The following is a 22,640-nucleotide window of genomic DNA, read 5'->3' as shown; positions in this document are numbered from 1 at the left end:
GAATATGTTTGTGCAAGTAGACGGCCGATCGGTGTCTTACCTGGAAGTTTCTCAGGTTGGGTGTAGCATATGCCGTGCTCGCTGTCGATGGTTGGTATGAACAAATCGATGAGAGGGTGAGATCTCGTGCTGTCAACACTCACTTTGGCCTCAAGGTGCTCGATCAGCTCCTGATCTGTGGGATCGAACTTGATGCCAGCCGGCAGCACCGGCCAATCCTTCTTCGACTTGCATCGGTTAATTCCAGTTATATGGTACCCAATGTATGATCAATCGACTGTTTTAAGTGAATGATGAAAGATTTTGACAGATAAGTGGTACTCCAAATCTGAAGTCCAGAATACCCGAACACACCACCGGGATTCTTGTGTCACCTCACGCGCAGCGTGTTGTCACGTCAATTCAAAGTATGGACATGATGAATAATTTGACCGATGTATATTAGTACTGCTACTGTACTACTTACTAGTCGTATTTAGTGTCACATTTTAACCATAGGTTTAACTAACAAGTACGACTTGAAGCGTAATTGATATATATATATATGGCTTCTTCTGCACATCATCTCCATCATCATTATTAGTACATCCTATGCAGGTGAGTTAGGATGCACTTGATCCCAGGAAGGTATCTATCCTTCAAATCAGAGGAGTGCTTCAAACTAACAACAGTACATAATATCTAACAAAAGAGGGTCGTGTTATAGCAGCAGAATATATGGCTCAGTCTAGATATCAGTATGAATCAAGTTGTGCATATTTGTTGTTGGCATGACCCACATCGCCGCATGTCGGGTTTGCAAAAGTCATCCATCGCATGGAAGCTTGATGCCTTTCACATATTGAAGATTATTTGGCAACAAGCTGTGTCGACGAATCTCTGGATATGGTGATTCATGAAACCCATAGTATGATGTGTAAACACAGCCCCCCCTGGCGAATGGAAGTTGCATAGCATGGTAATTATCACTGGTGATATGATCGATGATTGGTTGGATGATCAGATAATTGAGCCCAAGGAACAAGGAGTGGTTGCCGAGGCTGTAAACCCGCCTTTAGTTGAATACGCCTGGCCCAACGGAGCTGGGATCTTTCTCGAACACGAAGGAGCCATAGCCACCAATGTCACGAATGCCCCATGCATTGTACTGCATCTGGTTTGATGTAATGGTTTGGTCAATTTGGTACGTGCGAATGGGCATCAAATGACCGCCGTCAGCTGAACGAGCGACAAACCACCACCCATCTGCTGGTATGATTCTAGGTCCTGGAATCATGAAGGCCAGCGCATTTGCATCTGCTGCAACAATTCAAATTTAAGACCAAAAGGATAAAAATAAAAAATCATGTTCAGAGTATGTGTGGAATTAAGATTATTATAACAGTGACACATATCATAGACAGAGAATTGCAATGTCGTGGTCATAATCATACCCCAAGTTAAAAAAATAAGCCAATGGCTTTCATATTCTAGCAATATGTCATGGTTCAAACATCATGTAACAATGAGAGGAAAGCTGCTGTGACAGAGCCTACTCATATTCTACCATAGCACTTACTACTACTATTCTCATATCAACTCTAAGCAATAACATGCGTTGTTATAAAAATCTTGGAAATGAGAGTAACATATAGCAATCATGATGTTATGCTCATAATATCTATTCTAACAATCATTAGATGCCAATTGTTTTCATATGAACTCTAACAATAACATGTGTGGTCATAAAAATCTAGGAAGTGAGAGGAACATATAGCAATGATGTGGTTATAGACATACTATATATTCTAAATTTGTAACAATGAACAGGCAGTCGTATTCATAAGGTAAAGATGAGATGAGATAGAACAATTACACGACGATAGATTCCACCAGTATAGGCAGCCAATCTGTGCGTCGACCGCGTAAACGATGCCATCATGCACTATAGCATCAGACAGAAATGTTGCCTCAATAGGATTGGCGATGAGCCATAACCATGTATGGAGACCGGATTCCAGATAGACTAATCCCATGCTGAACAAGGCAATGAGCTTGTAATCCATGTAGTCTTCTAATGGTGTGGGCACTTCGCAGATTACAACTTTCAACAAACAGAGGTCGAGCCAGAAGCTTGACGCGTCTCGTGCGTAGTAGGCAGGAGTGTCCGGCGGGCCACGAGGCTCGATGGCGGTGATACGTCTCCAATGTATCTATAATTTTTGATTGTTCCATGCTATTATATTACCCCTTTTGGATGTTTATGGGCTTTAATTTACACATTTATATCATTTTTGGGACTAACCTACTAACCGGAGGCCAAGCCCGTATTGTTGTTTTTTTTGCCTATTTGAGTATTTCGAAGAAAAGGAATATCAAACGAAGTCCAAATGGAATGAAACCTTCGGGAGCATGATTTTTGGAACGAACGTGATCTAGAGGACTTGGAGTGCAAGTCAAGAAGCAGCCGAGGCGGCCACGAGACAGGAGGGTGTGCCCACCCCCTCTAGGCGCGCCCCCTATCTTGTGGGCCCCTCGGGCGGCCACCGACGTACTTCTTCCTCCTATATAAGTCTACATACCCCAAAAACATCCAGGGAGCCAACGAAACACAATTTCCACCACCGTAACCTTCTGTATACGCGAGATCCCATCTTGGAGCCTTCACCGGCGCTCCGCCGGAGGGGGAATCGACCACGGAGGGCTTCTACATCAACACCATAGCCCCTCCGATGAGTTGTGAGTAGTTTACCATAGACCTTCGGGTCCATAGTTATTAGCTAGATGGCTTCTTCTCTCTTTTTGGATCTCAATACAATGTACTCCCCCTCTCTTGTGGAGATCTATTCAATGTAAACTCTTTTTGCGGTGTGTTTGTCGAGATCCGATGAATTGTGGGTTTATGATCAAGTTTATCTATGAGAAATATTTGAATCTCCTCTGAATTCTTTTATGTATGATTGAGTTATCTTTGCAAGTCTCTTCGAATTATCAGTTTGGTTTGGCCTACTAGATTGATCTTTCTTGCCATGGGAGAAGTGCTTAGCTTTGGGTTCAATCTTGCGGTGTCCTTACCCAGTGACAGAAAGGGTTGCAAGGCACGTATTGTATTGTTGCCATTGAGGATAAAAAGATGGGGTTCATATCATATTGCATGAGTTTATCCCTCTACATCATGTCATCTTGCTTAATGCGTTACTCTGTTCTTTATGAACTTAATACTCTAGATGCAGGCAGGAGTCGGTCGATGTGTGGAGTAATAGTAGTAGATGCAGGCAGGAGTCGGTCTACTTGTTGCGGACGTGATGCCTATATACATGATCATGCCTAGATAATCTCATAATTATTCGCTTTTCTATCAATTGCTCGACAGTAATTTGTTCACCCACCGTAATACTTATGCTATCTTGAGAGAAGCCACTAGTGAAACCTATGGCCCCCGGTCTATCCTTTATCATATAAGCTTTCAATCTACTTTTATTTGCATCTTTACTTTTTGCATCTATATTATAAAATACCAAAAATATATTTATCTTATCATACTATCTCTATCAGATCTCACTTTCGCAAGTGGTCGTGAAGGGATTGACAACCCCTTTATTGCGTTGGTTGCGAGTTCTTTGTTTGTTTGTGTAGGTGCGTGGGACTTTTGAGGAGCCTCCTACTGGATTGATACCTTGGTTCTCAAAAACTGAGGGAAATACTTACGCTACTATTGCTGCATCACCCTTTCCTCTTCAAGGAAAACCAACGCAAGCTCAAGACGTAGCAAGAAGGATTTCTAGCGCCGTTGCCGGGGAGGTCTTCGCTCAATTCAAGACATACCAAGTACCCATCACAAACTCATCTCCCATTCATTTACATTATTTGCCATTTGCCTCTCGTTTTCCTCTCCCCCACTTCACCCTTGCCATTTTATTCGCCCTATCTTTCCCAATCTCCTCCTCTCTCTTTCGCTTGCCTTTTTCTGTTTGCTTGTGTGTTGGATTACTTGTTGCCATGGCGCAAGATAATACCAAATTGTGTGATTTCTCCAATACCAATAATAATGATTTCCTTAGTACTTCGATTGCTCCTCTTAATGATGTTGAGTCTTGTGAAATCAATACTGCTTTGCTGAATCTTGTTATGAAAGATCAATTCGCCGGCCTTCCTAGTGAAGATGCCGCTACTCATCTAAACAACTTTTTTGATTTGTGTGATATGCAAAAGAAGAAAGATACGGATAATGATATTGTTAAATTGAAGTTATTTCCGTTTTCACTTAGAGATCGTGCTAAGGTTTGGTTTTCGTCTTTGCCTAAAAATAGTATTGATTCTTGGAACAAGTGCAAAGATGCTTTTATCTCTAAGTATTTTCCTCCCGCTAAGATCATCACTCTTAGGAACGATATTATGAATTTTAAACAACTTGATCATGAGCATGTTTCCCAATCTTGGGACAGAATGAAATCGATGATTGGCAATTTCCCTACTCATGGTTTGAATTTATGGATGATCATACAAAGTTTTTATGCCGGTTTGAACTTTGCTTCTAGAAGTCTTTTAGATTTGGCCGCGGGAGGCACGTTTATGGAAATCACGTTAGGAGATTCTACAAAACTTCTTGATAATATTATGGCTAATTATTCTCAATGGCACACCGAAAGATCTTCTAGTAAAAAAGTGCATGCTATAGAAGAAATCAATGTTTTGAGTGGAAAGATGGATGAACTTATGGAATTTTTTGCTACTAAAAATACTCCTGTTGATCCCAATGATATTCCTTTGTCTACTTTGATTGAGAATAATAATGAATCTATGGATGTGAATTTTGTTGGTAGGAATAGTTTTGGAAACAATGCTTATAGAGGAAACTTTAATTCTAGACCGTTCCCTAGTAATTCCTATAATAATTATAGAAATTCCTACAATAATTCTTATGGTAATTTTAATAAGATGCCCTCTGATTTTGAGAATAATGTGAAAGAATTTATGATTTCTCAAAAGAATTTTAATGCTTTGCTTGAAGAAAAATTGCTCGAAGTTGATGAGTTGGCTAGGAATGTTGATAGACGTTCGCTTGATGTTGATTCTCTTAAACTTAGATCTTCTTCTCCTAAGCATGATATCAATGAGTCTCTCAAAGAAATGGGAATTTCCATTGATGAGTGCAAGGAAAGAACCGCTAGATTGCATGCTAAGAAAGATTGCTTTGTAAAGGCGTGTTCTTCTAGTTTCAATGAAAATAATGATGAAGATCTTAAAGTTATTGATGCGTCTCTTATGATATCTTTGTTTTGCAATATGAATCTTGATAATTATGGGACTGAAGATGAGTCAACTTTAGTTAGAAGGCGTCCCAAGAATTCGGAGTTTTTAGATCTTGATGCTAAATTTGGTAAAAGTGGGATTGGAGAGGTCACGACTTTAAATAGCATTGAACCCATCTCGGATTTCAAGGAATTTGATTATGATAATTGTTCTTTAGAAGGTTGTATTTCCTTGTTGCAATCTGTTATTAATTCTCCTCATGCTTATAGTCAAAATAAAGCTTTACCAAACATATCGTTGATGCCTTGATGCAATCTTATGATGAAAAACTTAATTTGGAAGTTTCTATACCTAGAAAACTTAATGATGAGTGGGAACCTACTATAAAGATTAGAATTAAAGATCATGAGTGTTTTGCTTTGTGTGATTTGGGTGCTAGTGTTTCCACGATTCCGAAAACTTTATGTGATATTCTAGGTATCCATGATCTTGATGATTGCTCTTTAAATTTGCACCTTGCGGATTCCACCATTAAAAATCCAATGGGAAGGATCAATGATGTTCTCATCGTTGCAAATAGAAATTTGGTGCCCGTAGATTTTATCGTTCTTGATATAGATTGCAATCTTTCTTGCCCTATTATTCTCGGTAGACCTTTCCTTAGAACGATTGGTGCGATTATTGATATGAAGGAAGGGAATATTACATTCCAATTTCCATTAAGGAAAGGCATGGAGCACTTTCCAAGAAATAAAGTCAAATTAATTTCCAAAGATGGCACTACTTAGATCTATCTTCGCTTTTATGCCTAGCTAGGGGCGTTAAACAATAGCGCTAGGTGGGAGGCAGCCCAATTTTATTTGTGTTTTTTGTTTTTATTCCTGTTTAGTAATAAATTTTGCATCTACCTTCTGTTTAGATGTGTTTTTATGTTTTAATTAGTGTTTGTGCCAAGTAGAACCTATAGGATAACCTATGATGATAGTTGATTTGATTCTGCTGAAAAACAGAAACTTTGCGCGCACAAAATTAGTTTTTTTAAATCACAGAAATGTGCTTTTGCGTTGATTCTTTTTGTTTATGATCAATAGAAACATTTTCCAGGACTTCCTAGTTTGGTAGGATTTTTAGAGTTCCAGAAGTTTGCGTTAGTTACAGATTGCTACAAACTGTTCTGTTTTTGACAGATTTTGTTTTTCGTGTGTTGTTTCCTTATTTTGATGCATCTATGGCTAGTAAAATATTTTATAAACCATATAGAAGTTGGAATACAGTAGGTTTAACACCAAAATAAATAAAGAATGATTTCATCACAGTACCTTATGTGGTGGTTTTGTTTTCTTTCACTAACGGAGCTTATAAGATTTCCTGTTGAGTTTTGTGTTGTGAAGTTTTCAAGTTTTGGGTAGAGCTTTAATGGACTATGGAATAAGGAGTGGCAAGAGCTTAAGCTTGGGGATGCCCATGGCACCCCAAGATATTCAAGGATAGCCAAAATCCTAAGCTTGGGGATGCCCCGGGAAGGCATCCCCTCTTTCGTCTTTGTTCATTGGTAACTTTACTTGGAGCTATATTTTTATTCGCCACATGATATGTGTTTTGCTTGGAGCATTGTGTATTATATTTGTCTTTTCTTTTTAGTTTACCACAATCATCCTTGCTGTACACACCTTTTGGGAGAAGCCCACTTTATTAGAATTTGCTAGAATACTCTATGTGCTTCACTTATATCTTTTGAGCTTGATAGTTTTTGCTCTAGTGCTTCACTTATATCTTCTAGAGCACGGCGGTGGATTAATTTTGAAGAAATTGCTAGTCTCTCATGCTTCACATATATTATTTTGAGTCTTTTAGAACAGCATGGTATTTTCTTTGGTTACAAATTTGGTCCTAGAATGATGAGCATCCAAGTTGGGTATAATAAAAACTATCATAGAAAGTGAATTGGATGCTATGATCAATTTGATGCTTGATAATTGTTTTGAGATATAAAGGTAGTAATGTTAGGGTCATGCTAGTGGGTAATTATGAAATTGAGAAATACTTTTGTTGAAGTTGGCAAGTCCCGTAGCATGCACGTATGGTAAAAGTTGTGTGACAAATTTGTTGCATGAGGTGCTCTTTTGATTGTCTTCCTTATGAGTGGCAGTCGGGGACGAGCGATGGTCTTTTCCTACCAATCTATCCCTCTAGGGGCATGCGTAGTAGTACTTTGCTTCGAGGGCTAAGTAGACTTTTGCAATAAGTATATGAGTTCTTTATGACTAATGTGAGTCCATGGATATACGCACACTCATCCTTCCACTTTGCTAGCCTCTATTATACCGCGCAACTTTCGCCGGTATCATGAACCCATTATTTACCTTCCTCAAAACAGCCACCATACCTACCTATTATGGCATTTCCATAGCCATTCGAGATATATTGCCATGCAACTTTCCACCGTTCCGTTTATTATGACACGTTTCATCATTGTCATATTGCTCTTTGCATGATCATGTAGTTGACATCGTATTTGTGGCAAGGCCACCTTCATAATTTTCATACATGTCGCTCTTGATTCATTGCATATCCCGGTACACCGCCGGAGGCATTCATATAGAGTCATATCTTGTTCTAGCTTTGAGTTGTAATTCTTGAGTTGTAAATCAATAAAAGTGTGATGATCTTCATTATTAGAGCATTGTCTCAGTGAGAAAAGGATGATGAAGACTATAATTCCCCCACAAGTCGGGATGAGACTTCGGACTTTACAAAAAGAAAAAAAGAAAAAGAGAAAGGCCAAAAAGGCCAAAAAAAAAGAAAGGCCAAAGAAAAAAAAGAAAAAGAAAAAAAAAAAAAATAAAAAAATAAAATGAGAGAAAAGAGAGAAGGGACAATGCTACTATCTCTTTTCCACACTTGTGCTTCAAAGTAGCACCATGATCTTCATGATAGAGAGTCTCCTATGTTGTCACTTTCATATACTAAGTGGGAATTTTTCATTATAGAACTTGGCTTGTATATTCCAATGATGGGCTTCCTCAAAATGCCCTAGGTCTTCGTGAGCAAGCGAGTTGGATGCACACCCACTTAGTTTCTTTTGTTGAGCTTTCATATATTTATAGCTCTAGTGCATCCGTTGCATGGCAATCCCTACTCACTCACATTGATATCTATTGATGGGCATCTCCATAGCCCGTTGATACGCCTAGTTGATGTGAGACTATCTTCTCCCTCTTTTTGTCCTCACAACCACCATCTTTACCACCTTAGTGCTATGTCCATGGCTTACGCTCATGTATTGCGTAAGAGTTGAAAAAAGCTGAAGCGCGTTAAAAAGTATGAAACAATTGCTCGGCTCGTCATCGGGGTTGTGCATGATGGGAGTATTTTGTGTAATGAAAATGAAGCATGGCCTAACTATATGATTTTGTAGGGATAAGCTTTCTTTGGCTATGCTATTTTGATAGGACATGATTATTTGTTAGTATGCTTTGAAGCATTATTATTTTTATGTTTTATAAGCTTTTATCTTGAATCATTTGGATCTGAACATTCATGCCACAATAAAGAAAATTACATTGAGAATTATGCTAGGTAGCATTCCACATCAAAAATTCTGTTTTTATCATTTACCTACTCGAGGACGAGCAGGAATTAAGCTTGGGGATGCTTGATACGTCTCCAACATATCTATAATTTTTGATTGTTCCATGCTATTATATTACCCCTTTTGGATATTTATGGGCTTTATTTTACACATTTATATCATTTTTGGGACTAACCTACTAACCGGAGGCCCAACCCGTATTGCTGTTTTTTTGCCTATTTCAGTATTTCGAAGAAAAGAATATCAAACGGAGTCCAAACGGAATGAAACCTTCGGGAGCGTGATTTTTGGAACGAACGTGATCCAGAGGACTTGGAGTGCAAGTCAAGAAGCAGCCGAGGCGGCCACGAAACAGGAGGGCGCGCCCACCCCCTCTGGGCGCGCCCCCTATCTTGTGGTCCCCTTGGGCGGCCACCGACGTACTTCTTCCTCCTATATAAGTCTATGTACCCCGAAAACATCCAGGGAGCCAACGAAACACAATTTCCACCACCGTAACCTTCTGTATCCGCGAGATCCCATCTTGGAGCCTTCGCCGGCGCTCCGCCGGAGGGGGAATCGACCACGGAGGGCTTCTACATCAACACCATAGCCCCTCCGATGAGTTGTGAGTAGTTTACCACAGACCTTCAGGTCCATAGTTATTAGCTAGATGGCTTCTTCTCTCTTTTTGGATCTCAATACAATGTTCTCCCCCTCTCTTGTGGAGATCTATTCGATGTAAACTCTTTTTGCGGTGTGTTTGTCGAGATCCGATGAATTGTGGGTTTATGATCAAGTTTATCTATGAGAAATATTTGAATCTCCTCTGAATTCTTTTATGTATGATTGAGTTATCTTTGCAAGTCTCTTCGAATTATCAGTTTGGTTTGGCCTACTAGATTGATCTTTCTTGCCATGGGAGAAGTGCTTAGCTTTGGGTTCAATCTTGCGGTGTCCTTACCCAGTGACAGAAAGGGTTGCAAGGCACATATTGTATTGTTGCCATCGAGGATAAAAAGATGGGGTTTATATCATATTGCATGAGTTTATCCCTCTACATCATGTCATCTTGCTTAATGCGTTACTCTGTTCTTTATGAACTTAATACTCTAGATGCAGGCAGGAGTCGGTCGATGTGTGGAGTAATAGTAGTAGATGCAGGCAGGAGTCGGTCTACTTGTTGCGGACGTGATGCCTATATACATGATCATGCCTAGATAATCTCATAATTATTCGCTTTTCTATCAATTGCTCGACAGTAATTTGTTCACCCACCGTAATACTTATGCTATCTTGAGAGAAGCCACTAGTGAAACCTATGGCCCCCGGGTCTATCTTTTATCATATAAGCTTTGAATCACTTTTATTTGCATCTTTACTTTTTGCATCTATATTATAAAATACCAAAAATATATTTATCTTATCATACTATCTCTATCAGATCTCACTTTCGCAAGTGGCCGTGAAGGGATTGACAACCCCTTTATTGCGTTGGTTGCGAGTTCTTTGTTTGTTTGTGTAGGTGCGTGGGACTTTTGAGGAGCCTCCTACTAGATTGATACCTTGGTTCTCAAAAACTGAGGGAAATACTTATGCTACTATTGTTGCATCACCCTTTCCTCTTCAAGGAAAACCAACACAAGCTCAAGACGTAGCAGGCGGCGGTATCCAACGATGGAAGGGTGATCTCTCGCTAGGTGTAGATATGCATGAGACGCCACGAACTGCCGGATTGGTGGATGAGTACAATCCAGTTGGCCTTCATGCCCGCCCAGTAGTGGCCACGCATGAAGAACAGGTGTACGGGTAGTGGTAGCATGTCGAGGGGCACCACAGCAGCCTCCGTTGGATCGTCAAGTCGGTGTCTAGGCCACCTGCGAGGATCGGGCATCAGCAAGCAGGGTGTCTTGAAAAGAGCCGACCGGTTGCAGACGAGTAGATGGTACAAAGACACCGAGCATGCAGCCAGACGGACGGTGCTGAGTAGGTCCAATCGCGGCTCTGCATGTCAGCCGGTTCTGCCGTTGGGTTTTTTGGTGCCTACGAGCCAGTGGGGAAGTGGATTCGGGCGGGCGAGCAAAGAAGATTCTCCTCATGTGGCCGAGCAGTAAGCGGGGGGATATGGTACGCGCGAGCTACCAAGGAAGATGACGCGGGCGGGCGAGCAGTGAGTGGGGGTAAATGGTGTGCGACCAACGATGGGGAAGAGAGGAGGAAGAAGAAGAGAGGAGGAAGAAGAGTGGAAGACGGGGAAGAAAGTGCATCAAATCTCAATTCTACTAGTACTACTACCAGGATATACCGTCCTTCGGAGTGTAAATAGTTACATCGATGACATGTGGGTCTACCACAAGAGGGCCCATATGTCAGTTAATGGAGGACAGAGGTGCGTAGGCATATTTGCGGAAGCGTGCTCTACTAGCAAACATGATGGCAGTACTGGGTAAGGCTGATTTAGTAACACCAACATGCTGGTTCAGCTTATTAATTACGTGTCCCATCTGCTGCAGCGTGTATTGTCACTTCACTGCGAAGACTAGTTGAATAGTTCTCTCTGATTGAGATGGGGAATAATGGATCACGAAGACTTCCTTTCTACAGTATCCGTATGCCTCTACGCTCACTTCACTCATTTTGCTCCGCACCTAGTCACTTGTTGAAATATGTAGAAAGACAAATACTCCGTATTTGGGAACAGAGGGAGGCTTTTACTCTGTATTTGGGAACAAAGGGAGTATCACCATATGGAGGGAACAGAGGAAGCTTGAAATATGAACATGTCAATGGGAGGGAGTAAGCCCCATGCATGCCTGCATGCATGCAACATGAAACACTCACACGTACACATGGACACACGCAACACTCATGCACCTATGCGGCACACAACACACGACGCAACACACACATTCACGCTCAAGTGCTCAACCTACTCCCTACGTCCGTGAAAGACTGTACATTTAGAGATTTACACATTGACCAGGGCATAATTAACGCCCCAAAGTAGCAGACTTATGTGTGCATGCAACCATTGAGAGAAGAAGATTAAATGAAGGCCGTTGCATGCTGTAATTAAGGATAGACATGTAGCCTATACCTAGAGCACAAGTTGGTGCATTAGTCAATCAATATCGATTTAGATTAAAGGCTAAATGCATTGGAAGTGTAGATGTACTACACTCTTTGTTTTTTAGCCGATGTACACTCTTTGCTGGAAGACCGAGGGAGTACACGTGCATGCACTCACATACATAGCCAGGGTGGTTCGCGCACAAGGGTTGGACTCCTGTCTCGCCTGCATAAAGTTTTGTTTAACTGATTTGTTTGCTCTGCCAACTGACAGGTGGGACCCAGAAACCAGGCGACAATTTAACCAGTCAACAAAGTGCCACGTCGACTATGTGGCCGGTCAGTAGGGTGCAATACGGTGCTCTACGATGAGCTAGTGATCGTATAATCACCGCAAAACTATATATAGTGACCGTAAAGAGCGTATTGTTACATACGTTGACCGCGTGTGTATTTTCTTTTATTTCAAATTAAGCCAGATTAACCGGAAAGGACGCAATATGGACTAGTACTAGTACTACTTTGATGTGTCCCGTCAACTTGCCAAACAAGGAGAAGCTTGCTTACTACACCTCTCCCTCCCCCATGTGCGCGGTGGTTCGCATGACGAGGAGAGGGATTTGACTACAGCGCCCTCTCCCTCTCCCTCGCCCTCGCCCTCGCATTGGACGTGCAACAGTTCAATTGGTGTCAGATTGCCAGAAGCATATTGTACTGTAGTATCATCATTGTTGGACCTTCCGAAGAGGCGAAGAGGCAAGTGCAAGGTTCACACGAGTACGAACTGTTGAATCTCCCGAAGAGGCAAAGAGCCAAGCGCAAGGTTTTATAGGAGTTGTCGTCCTAGTAGGAGTGTACTACTCCTACAACTATAGTGAGCGATGCTACTGTATGATGCCGCCACGTCACATATATCCAAAGCTGTGCCACCTTTTTTTTCTCAAAGAGCGTGTTGGAGCCCGTGCAACAACCACACAAGTTGCACATACACATAACACATTTACTAGTAATAAATTCTAAAGGACAAATGCCAGTATGCCACACAAGTTCATCTCCAATTCATGTGATAAATTTGTGCACGACTAAGGGAGTCCTGGATTAGGGGGTGTCCGGATGGCCGGACTAAGACCTTTGGCCGGACTCCCGGACTATGAAGATACAAGATTGAAGACTCCGTCCCGTGTCCGGATGGGACTTTCCTTGGCGTGGAAGGCAAGCTTGGCGATACGATATGAAGATCTCCTCCCATTGTAACCGACTCTGTGTAACCCTAGCCCTCTTTGGTGTCTATATAAATCGGAGAGTTTTAGTCCGTAGGACGAAAAACAATCATACCATAGGCTAGCTTCTAGGGTTTAGCCACTCCGATCTCGCGGTAGATCTACTCTTGTACTACCCATATCATCAATCATACCATGCCGCATCCCGTCTTTAAAGACGGCGTCATTGCTAAAGGAGCTTTGGCTGTCGGCCAAACTCTTCAGCTAGGCAGGTTTTTGATGACCGCCTGTCCGGCTGTCACGCCGACGATGACCTCTCGGGACATCGAAAGCAATCTTCATATCAGCTCGGAGCTTGCCGAGCGGTTAGATCCGATGGAGCTCTTCTCCCTGAAAGAGCTCTTGGATCGCATCGCGGCCCTGGGAGTCGCTACTGATTACGACCAGATTGGGCTCAAACCTGATCAGAGAGAGATTGACTCTCCCCAGATCACCCATCACATCGAAGTGGTGGAAGAACAATGCGGCGAGTCTTCGCCCGCCCTAAGGACCAGATGCGTCCGGATTCCCGATCCCTCCAAGCCAGATACCCGCGGAGGGGAAGAGGTCGCCCAAACCCTGAACCTAAAGTCAGGCAGCATGCCCAATTCATTGAATAATATCCGAGAAAGCAAGCTTCCGAATTCGGATACCGCTCGGCCCCTGAATCATACATCGGGCAGGGTTCCGGATTTAATTCCACCCGCCCACCCAACTATACGGGATTTATCCCTAATACGGCAAGAGTCTGGAGAAACAGTACACCACTACTGGGCCAGATTCTTCCTGGTTATGAACAGGATAAAGGACTGCCGTGAGCAAGAAGCAATTTCACTCTTCTGTAACAACTGCACGGACATCGGAATCCTCAATGCCATAAGTCGCCGCGAAATTACACGATTCGCCGACTTGACATCCATAGTACGAAAGTACTGTGCGACTGAAAGCATTCGTAAAACCGAAGATAAATTCTGGGACAATCCGGCCTCGAATATAACACGAGTCCAAAACAAAAGGGCGCATTATCGCCAGGCATCTGAGCCAAACATCAAAAAACAAAAACCCTCTACAGGGTACGGGACCGTACTGGAAGGATGGCTCAATGGACCCTGTAAAATTCATAATTCAGGGAAAGCCACACCAACGCACAGCCTCAGAGCATGTTGGATACTACGACAGGTGGCCAGAAGTGGCGAGGAGCTTTTAACTCTAGCACCCGAAGAATACCTCCCCAGTACGGTGTCGACAATCTTCGAGACCTTCACATCAAACAATGCAAGGAAACGAACGCTCCGCAACCTTGCCGAAGTCTACCAAGTAGCAACAATAAACCCATGGAGTGACACGGCTATCACCTTTAATGCCAGTGACGAACCTAAATTCCGGACAGCCCTAGCACCAGCCGCATTGGTCCTCAGTCCGATAGTGGACGGCTTCCGACTTACAAAGGTACTCATGGATGGCGGCAGCGGACTCAACCTCATCTACGAGGAAACCCAGCGAAAAATGGAAATTGACTGGAGCCGCATTGAGCGAAGAAACACAACTTTTAGGTGAATAATCCCAAGCCGGGAAGCGTGCTGTTCAGGAAAAATCACACTGGGTGTGGTGTTCGGCACGCCGGACAATTACAGATCTGAGGAGGTCACGTTTTAAGTGGCCCCGTTCAGCAGCGGATACCACGCTCTGCTAGGGCGAGAAGCATTTACAATTTCCCAAGCCATACCCCATTACAGGTACATGAAGCTCAAAATGCCCGGACCCAACGGAATCATCACTCTCGCAAGTGATCCAGACATAGCGCTCCGCGCTGAAAACAAGATAGCCGCACTAGCCCTGGAGGCATTATTTGAGGCCCTAGCGGCCGAGGAATTAACAGCGTTGCGCTCTACGGTGGACAGGGACGATGTGATACTAGACAAGAGATCCAAGTCCACCTCTTTTAAACCAGCGGATGAAATAGTCAAATTCCAAGTCCATCCAACGGACCCTACAAAAACGGCCTCCATCGGGGCACAATTAAAACCCGATGTAGACGCCGCACTCAGAGACTTCCTACGAGAAAATTGGGACATTTTCACCTGACACCCCTCGGATATGCCAGGAATCCCATGCAGGCTGGCCGAGCACAGCCTAAACATCCTAAAAGGGTTTAAATCCGTCAAGCAGACCCTACGGTGTTTTTCCGAACCCAAGAGACAAGCCATGGGAGAGGAGCTAGCAAAACTGCTGGAAGTCAGATTCATCAGAGACATAAAACATCCGGACTGGCTAGCAAACCTGGTGATGGTACCAAAGAAGGACAAATCTTGGCGCCTATGTGTCGATTTCAAAGACCTAAACAAGGTGTCACGCCCAATATGTGACCCTATCCAAAAGGAACTCGAAGGTCCCACCAAGGATAGACCCGCATATTGAAACGCTTTTGCAAGGTGGATATCATTACATCAACATTACATAATAGATGGGGATACATACATAAGGCATACAATGCCACATGAATACAACATCACAATACATAAGAGCATCATCCAACTACGGATGAATCACAAACAGAAACTCAAACGACATCCACCCTGCTAGCCCAGGCTGCCGACCTGGAACCTATCCCCTGATCGAAGAAGAAGCAGAAGAAGAACTCAACGCAAGCAAGCATCGCTCTCGCGTCATGATCATCGCATGAACCTGTACCTGCAACTGTTGTTGTAGTAATCTGTGAGCCACGAGGACTCAGCAATCCCATTACCATGGGTATCAAGACTAGCAAAGCTTAAAGGGAAAGGAAGGGGTAAAGTGGTGAGGCTGCAGCAGCGGCTAAGCATGATATGGTGGCTAACATACGCAAATAAGAGCGAGAAGAGAGCAAGCGGAATGGTCGTCAACTAGTAATGACCAAGAAGTGATCCTGAACTCCTACTTACGTCAAACGTAACCCAGAAACCGTGTTCACTTCCCGGACTCCGCCGAGAAGAGACCATCACGGCTACACACGCGGTTGATGCATTTTAATTCGGATCTGGTGTCAAGTTATCTACAACCGGACATTAACAAATTCCCATCTGCCTATAACCGCAGGCACGACTTTCGAAAGATTATACCCTGCAGGGGTGTCCCAACTTAGCCCATGACAAGCTCTCGCGATCAACGAAGGAATAGACCTTCTCCCAGCAAGACCCGATCAGACTCGGAATCCCGGTTTACAAGACATTTCGACAATGGTAAAACAAGACCAGCAAGACCGCCCGATGCGCCGACAATCCCGATAGGAGCTGCACATATCTCGTTCTCAGGGCAACACCGGACGAGCAATCCGTACAACTAAAACCAGACCTCAAGTTTCCCTGAGGGGGCGCTGCAAAGGGCTCTAGTTCGGACCAACACTTAGACAAGCACTGGCCCGGGGGGACTAAAATAAAGATGACCCTCGGGATGCGCGACTCCCAAGGGAAAAAGGGCTAGGTGAGGCAAATGGTAAAACCAAGGTTGGGCCTTGCTGGAGGAGTTTTATTCAAAGCGAACTGTCAAGGGGGTCCCATAAATCACCCGACCGCATAAGGAACGCAAAATCCGGGAACATAACACCGGTATGACGGAAACTAGGGCGGCAAGAGTGGAACAAAACACCAGTCATAAGGCCGAGTCTTCCACCCTTTACCAAGTATATAGATGCATTAATAATAATATAAGAGATATTGTGATATCCCAACCAAAATCCCGTCCACCATGGGGAAATCTTCAACTTCACCTGCAACTAGCAACGCTATAAGAGGGCTGAGCAAAGCGGTAACATAGCCAAGCAACGGTTTGCATAGGAAAGGTGTCAAAGGTTAGAGGTTCATGGCAATTTGGGATGGCTTGATGAGCAAAAGATAGGTAACGCAGCATAGCAATAGAACGAAGCAACTAGCATAGCAATGATAGTAGTGAGATCCATGGTAGCGGTCATCTTGCCTGAAATCCCGCTAGGAAGAAGAACGAGTCCATGAAGAAGACGAACGGGAGTAGTCGAACGAATCCTCACAATCGCAACATTACCGGAACTATCGAGGAGAAGCACAACCGGAAAGAAGCAAACAACATGGTAAACAACCAATACATAAACATGGCATGATGCACAACCAAGTATGATGCATGTCCGGTTTAATGAGGCATGGCATGGCAAAGTGCAACAAACAATACTACAAGTTAAGTGGAGCTCAATATGCAACGAGTTGCATATTGACAAAACACCACATCAATTATTCAGTTCATCTCGTTTATGCTACTCATCAATATTAAATGTTGTTAAACATGGCAAGGGGTGAAGCATATGAAAACTAACTATTTAGGCAAGTTTAAATGAGGCCGGAACAACAAACAACAATTCCGGAAAAACCTCATATGCATATTTATGAATTCGGTACTGTTCTGCCCTAAACACAATTTTAATGTTGTTAAACAGCAACATAAAGTGGACCATGTTAAACTAGGCATTTTTCCACCCCATTTACATATAAAGTTTATTTAAAATGGAGCTACGGTTATTTAGTTATGAATTAAAGCATTTTAACATGGCATCTTAGCAAATTTAAATAAACAGCAAGTTAAACATTTTAATATGGGATGAAAATGACATATTATTAATCTACACAAAATTCTAAGCATTTTTCATGTTTGAATCATTTTAATCCGATGCACGGTTAAAGAGTTATTATATGCATGATCTAGAGGGACTTTTCTGCAAAACTGGAAAATCCTGGGATAATGCTAAATTCGCAGGACCAGGAAAAAAACATATCGGGCCGAATCTGCTGGGCCAGCAGTGTACAGGAGAGGGCACTGGGCTGGGGAGCTCACCATGGGCTTCAGCCCGTCGGTGAGGAGGCTGAGGGCAGGCCGCGGAGGAGGCCGAAGCAGGCCGGCTCCGGCCCAGACGAAGAAGTGGCTGGGCTTGGCGCTGTTGGGCCGGGGCTCACGGGTCGCTCCTCCTCCCGATCCCAACCACGAAAGAAATATCATATAGCATCTCCAGAAAAGGCAATAGTTAGAGTTACGAATATGGAAAGTTGCATCCGGGGCGTTACAACACTCCACCACTACGAGAGGATCTCGTCCCGAGATCTAGGATGGCACCGGAGAGAAACGGAAGAGGAAGAGAAGAGGTAAAACTAAGTTGCTTCTTTGACGAATGAGTGAAACCCCGGACCTTGAGAGGTTGAGAAATATGAAAGAAAGAAAACAACGAAGATGAACAAGATTGCAAACAATCTGTTAGAAAAAAGGAACAAGGAACATTACGAGAACTTGAAGGTTGCAAAGACATGAATCAAGAGTTTAATGGACAAGATAGAATTTGAATCCACTCCGGTTAAAACAAGATGAGAGAGGAAGCATTCGGGCAGCACTCCGGTTGAACATGGAAGGAATATGATTTGAACTTGGCAAAATGAAAGCACTTGGATGAGACTCCGGTTAAAAGAGGAATGATAGCCACAACACTCCGGTTAAGTGGATAAGCATGGAAAAGAACATGATCTTGACAAAACAAGATGATGAGTGAAGAGAACAACATCACAATGCCTTCGGAAGAAAGAATAGAAGACAGATCATTGAAATAAAAGAATGTAGGAGAAAATGCCAACTTCTGCCACAAATGAGCTTGGAAAGCACCCTTCCAAGATGGTTAGAACGGAATTGTTGGAAAACCAACAACGAAAAGAATAAGCTTGTAGTGGGCTTATGGAAAACATCTCAAGACTATGAGGTGACATTCTGCCACTAACGAAAACAATTGCTTGCTTGAGAACAACGAAGAGATGAAAAACCTCTTTCACAGAGAAGGATATGGAGAAAGCTTGGATCATTGATAAGCACCACAATAGCAACATCCCTTAGGGAAGGCTTTAGGTGAAATATGACACAAGATAACTCCAATGAAGAGATTAATATGGGTTGAAACAATTCATGATCGAAGAGAAAATGATGGATTCACAATATCTCATTCTTGACAACTTGTGAATCACGAAGGGAAATTGTCAAGAGTGACATAACACCATCTCAAAAGATAAGGTAGAAAGGATTGCACTTCGAAATGCAAGATGAAGAATGCTTGAACGCCTCAAAACAAAACATGTGTTGAGCACCATGTTTATTTTTGAAGTATGGCTTGACGGATCATAACTTCGAGAGAAATCTTGAAGAACAATTGAAGAATGAAAAGAATCCTTGACGAACCACCATGTAGAGCCTCAATGAAGAACTCCGGTAATAAAAGAATGATCAAACGAAAGAGAAGTTGAAAGAACAAAGTGAGCCTTGAGACGATTTAGATGGAGCTTCACGATGATAATGCGGAAAACTTGGAACTCCGGAAAAGAAAAGATGAAACATCTCGAACCGGGAAATGTGACATGATGAACAACTCCGGAAAGAAGAAACTAGATTACTTAGAAGAAACAATAATAAGAATTATGTTATGCCTATCCTTCACCAATTTAAATTGATGACAAGCAACGGATTTGGCATACTACTTATTCTCGTAGAAAGGATTAAGAGGGATATAGCATAAACTTGAGAATGTATTGATGGAACCACCGGTGTGATTTGTTAACAATGAATGAATTGATAAATTGATACGATAACAAAGAAAGTGAAATCTTGAACGAACCACCGTAAGAATTTTTAAATGAGATTAGCAAAGGCAAAAATCACCGGGAAGAATTGGAAAATGAATGAAGATACTTGAAGGGATTTAGATACATGAGAACGAAGAGATCATGAACTGATTAGAGGATATTTGAACGATTCACCGGTAAGATTTGGAGAAAGATAGCTACACGCTGAGAATGAAGAATTATGACATGATGGCCTTCGGAGGAAAGAAATGGAAACAACTCATGAAATGCTCCGGATGGGTGAAAAGAATCCTCACAATCAAAAACAATTATGAGAGGATGGCATCAAGCTAGAACCATGAATCTTGAAGAGAATGGAGCAAGATTTACGAGAAACTCTTCTTCGGTCTTCACATGTTGAGAATGATGATGAGAACCACCATGAATTGTTGAGATACTCCAGAACAAAGAAGAATAGAAATGATGAACCAACGATGAAAATATTCTGAAAGCGATCTAGGATAAGGAATATGACTGATGAAAATTCATTCTTACGTCAAACTCTGAAAAGTATTTGGAATAGCTCCGGAATAATTAGAAGAGTCAGGTAAGATCCTAGGAAAAGACCTGTGGGTTAGGGCCCACTAAAAAGAAAACACCGTTGGAAATGATTTTAAAGAGAGATTGCACCGGTTGAATTAAATGGCTTAAATGAGATAACAACCTTGAAATATCTTGAACAGATTGAGAATGGAAACATAAGTCTTGTGAGATATCTTCAGCTCTCCGGATAAGAATAGAGAGAGGTGAGTGATTGAGAGGTGCACCGGCATGAGAAAGCATTTGACACGAGGAAAGGAATATGATCAACACTGAAAGCTTGAATTGGATCCACCAGAGAAGAAAAAAGAATGAAGGATGATGAACTTAAAACTGTTGAGCATCTTCTTGGGAAATCACTGGATAAGAACATTGATTGAAAAGAGTGAAGAGACTTCACATCCATAAGATGGATACTTGATTAAGATATCTGAGTCCTTGAAGAAAAAGGGTGGGAGGGTGGGAAAACAAAGGCATCTTGGGAAAAATGGAACAAACACCATTGAGAAAACTTAGAATTGATTTGGCGGATGTTGAAAATGATCGGCTCCACTTGAAGAGAAGCACACCGGTTGTAGAAGAATTAACATGACGACCTCGATGATCAAGAAGGATTAGTACTCACATAGCAATATGAGAACACCGTTTAGGGAAGGTATGGATTCAACATTTGACTTCGAAGCAACTCGAATACCACAAATGAAACAAAACAAAGGATTTGGCTTGTAGAATAAGCCAGAACAAACATATGATAGAGATTTCATCCGAAGTTTTCGTGGTGGGACCCACACGGGCTCGAGTGTACATCACCATCATGTACAAGGCAGTGCACATGACATACGAAGTGTCCTCGAACCAGCATAGCCAAGGGTTCTTTAAGACACAACGAGACCACTGTAAAAACAACCGTGGAAAGGTGGACCACTAGACGTCGAACCCCAATCTCATATCATGCATTTGTCGAAAAGATATTCTAGGAGCTACTTGAATTCCCACCTATAAACTCCTGAAACTTTCTGGTTATGCAATCTGGTGTTGGGGATACATGGGAAGCAATATATCTCACCCAAACTAACAATTCCTACATCCAGCTGTATCCATCCGTCAACACATAACCAAGAAAACTCCAGAAACGTGTACCTCAACCTTCGAAAAGCATCCGTTATACGAGTTATGGCAATACTCCCAAACTCCCCAGTACTGGGTGACGTCGAGGTTATCTCACCAACAACTGCATAAAAGAGATTTTCGATGTCGGCAAAACTTAGGTATTCCAGAACTACAACGATAAAATTGTGACGACAACACCTTGGAGCTCAACTCCCCGGGTCAAAGCCACATAATAGACAGGAGGCACCAAGAACAATGTTCTCGTCACAAAACCATCGGAACGATTCCAAGATACCCGCGTGATCCTAAGATTTTTTAAGTGAAATTTGAGGAGAGGAAAGACAAAACATCTACGTCAAGAGACCTCACCAGAGCGACGAAGGGGCTGAGGAGTAAAAAGAATCCTACTCTCCGATATATATAATCCTAAGACTCAAAATAGTTTTCTTCTAGACTCAACAACGGCCAACAATCAAGGGGGCTCCTAAGGTCGGTCGAGGCTCTGATACCAACTTGTCACGCCCAATATGCGACCCTATCCAAAAGGAACTCGAAGGTGTAAGTGCATCTAGTGCCCCGTAGTGATTTTGGTGTATTGAAGACTTATAGGTTAAGGGACTAATGTGTTTGTGAGTGTACATAGGTCTATAAGTCTATGAGGAGTTTGATATTTACAGAGAAAGTCGACCCCTAAAAATGAAGTTCTTCAACTGTAGACTTTGATATTCTGAAGACTTTCTGAAGACTTTGAAAGTGAAGAAATTGGTGTGACCTTGAAGACTTGGTATTCATTTATGGAACATGAAGCGTGAAGACTTTTGTTTTCGTAGTTTCGTTTTATCTTTCTTGAGTCATAGGAAACACCGTACTGTTAAAGGGGGTCGAGGAAATACTAAGGAAAATTTCCATGTGATGCTCAACTCAAAATCCTACACCTACCAATCCCTTCGAGTGAAGCCTTTGGAAATCTCATACAGTTCAGTCACTTTCTTCAGTGACAGAGACGAAGTTCTTCTGGTCGCTGATGAATTTGTTCTGACTGAGGAGTTAGGAATTTGCCAGTGCGAATTTCCTACAGAGTGAGGAACGTGATAGCCCTGAGGAATTTGAGAGTCAAATTTCCGACCGTTGCTGTGCTGCGCGCCAGCTGTCCCAAAATATCTTATCCACCTAACGGTCATATCATTGAGGGGCATTTATGTCTTA

This window comes from Triticum aestivum, chromosome 2B (genome assembly GCF_018294505.1).
Source record: "Triticum aestivum cultivar Chinese Spring chromosome 2B, IWGSC CS RefSeq v2.1, whole genome shotgun sequence".
NCBI lineage: Eukaryota > Viridiplantae > Streptophyta > Magnoliopsida > Poales > Poaceae > Triticum > Triticum aestivum.
This window is presented reverse-complemented; position numbering follows the sequence as displayed.